The following is a 2635-nucleotide window of genomic DNA, read 5'->3' as shown; positions in this document are numbered from 1 at the left end:
TATTCCTAGACTTGATGACATGCTTGATGAATTGCATGGTTCTTGTGTGTTTAGTAAAATTGATCTTAAAAGTGGATATCATCAAGTTAGGATTAGAGAGGGAGATGAGTGGAGAACTGCCTTTAAAACAAAATATGGTTTATATGAGTGGGTAGTGATGCCATTTGGGTTATCTAATGCACCTAGCACTTTTATGAGGTTAATGAACCATGTTTTGCGTGCTTTTATTGGTAAATTCGTAGTTGTCTATTTTGATGATATTTTGATCCATAGCAAAGGCTTAGATGAACACATTGAACATTTGCAAACTGTATTGACTGTTTTAAGGAAGGAAAAGTTATATGTTAATTTGAAGAAGTGTTCCTTTTGTACAAATCAGAATGTTTTTCTTGGTTATGTTGTAAGTGCTAAAGGAATTGAGGTTGATGAAGAGAAGGTAAAGGCTATTAAAGAGTGGCCTACACCTAAAAGTGTAAGTGAGGTAAGAAGTTTTCATGGTTTGGCTAGTTTTTATAGAAGATTTGTGAAAGATTTTAGCACCCATGCTGCACCATTGACTGGAATTGTGAAGAAACATGTGGGATTTAAGTGGGGTAGTGAACAAGAAAGGGCATTTAATCTAATTAAGGAGAAATTGGTTTCTGCACCATTACTCGCTTTACCCGATTTTGCTAAAACTTTTGAAATTGAGTGTGATGCTTCAGGTATAGGTATTGGAGCTGTTTTGATGCAAGAAGGGCGTCCAATTGCTTATTTTAGTGAGAAATTGAGTGGAGCAGCCCTAAACTATCCTACATATGACAAGGAGATGTATGCATTGGTGAGAGCATTAGAAACTTGGCAACACTATCTTCTACCTAAAGAGTTTGTTATACACACTGATCACGAGTCCTTGAAGCATTTGAAAGGGCAAGGTAAGTTGAATAAGAGACATGCCAAATGGGTTGAATTTATTGAGCCATTTCCCTATGTGATCAAATACAAACAAGGTAAGGAGAATGTGGTGGCTGATGCATTATCTAGAAGATATGCACTTATCTCTACATTAAATGCAAAGTTGTTAGGATTTGAGTACATTAAAGAATTATATGTTAATGATCCTGATTTTGCTAATGTGTTTAATCCTTGTGAGAAAGTTTCATTCGGTAAGTTCTATAGGCATGATGGGTTCTTATTTAGAGAAAATAAATTGTGTATGCCTAATAGTTCTTTGCGTGAATTGCTTGTGCGTGAAGCTCATGGGGGAGGTTTAATGGGACATTTTGGCATTGCAAAGACTTTAGATGTTTTAAAAGAACACTTCTTTTGGCCACATATGAAACGTGTTGTTGAAAGAATATGTGAGAAGTGTATCACTTGTAAACATGCTAAGTCTAGAGTTTTACCCCATGGATTGTATAACCCTCTACCCATACCTAGTGAACCTTGGGTTGATATTTCTATGGACTTTGTTTTGGGTTTACCTAGGTCAAAAAGGGGAAAGGATTATGTTTTTGTTGTCACATTTCATTCCATGTCACAAAACTGATGATGCAACAAACATAGCTAATTTATTTTTCAAGGAAATAGTCAGATTGCATGGAGTACCAAGGAGCATAGTTTCAGATCGAGATGCTAAGTTCTTGCACCACTTTTGGAAAACTTTGTGGGGTAAGTTGGGTACTAAACTTTTGTTTTCTACTACTTGTCATCCATAAATTGATGGACAAACTGAGTTTGTAAATAGAATTCTGTCTACTTTGTTGCGTGCCATTATTCAAAAGAACTTGAAAACTTGGGAAGAATGTTTGCCACATGTTGAATTTGCTTACAACAGAACTGTCCATTCAGCTACTAAATTTTCACCATTTGAGATTGTATATGGTTTTAATCCATTAACTCCTTTGGATTTATTACCTTTACCTATTGATGAGCGTGCTAGTATGGATGGTAAAAAGAAGCTGAATTTGTCAAGCAATTGCATGAGAGAACGCGACAACACATAGAAAAGAGAACTGAACAATATGCTACTCAAGCCAACAAAGGATGTAAGCAAGTGGTTTTTCAGCCTGGAGATTGGGTGTGGGTGCATATGAGAAAGGAGAGGTTCCTAGCACAAAGGCGTTCCAAGTTGCTTCCAAGGGGAGATGGTCCATTTCAAGTGGTTGCACGGATCAATGACAATGCCTACAAATTGGATCTTCCTGGTGAGTATAATGTAAGTGCTACTTTTAATGTTTCTGATCTTTCTCCTTTCGATGTAGGTGAAGATTCGAGGACGAATCCTTTTGAAGAGAGGGGGAATGATGAGAACCATCAAGGGAATACCATTAAAGCTTCAAGTGATCCTTTGCACATTCATGGAGGCCCAATTACAAGAACTAGAGCCAAAAAGATGCAAGCTGCATTAAATGGATTAATTGAGAAAAAATGGATTGAAAATACAATTCAAAATGCAAGACATCATGAATTGGGCTTGGAGAGAAGACAAGGCATTGTGGGCATTATTCAAGCTATTGGGCAGTCAAATACACAATTTGGATCAAATGCAGAAAGGGTAAATTCGGAATAAATCTGGTATTGATTGATTTAGAATTAATGTGCAAGCTATATACCGTTGGAAACATAATTAAGTTAGCTTTCTAATGCATTTTAC

The sequence above is a fragment of the Citrus clementina genome, unplaced genomic scaffold, assembly GCF_000493195.1.
Source record: "Citrus clementina cultivar Clemenules unplaced genomic scaffold, Citrus_clementina_v1.0 scaffold_5, whole genome shotgun sequence".
NCBI classification, from domain to species: Eukaryota; Viridiplantae; Streptophyta; class Magnoliopsida; order Sapindales; family Rutaceae; genus Citrus; species Citrus x clementina.
This window is presented reverse-complemented; position numbering follows the sequence as displayed.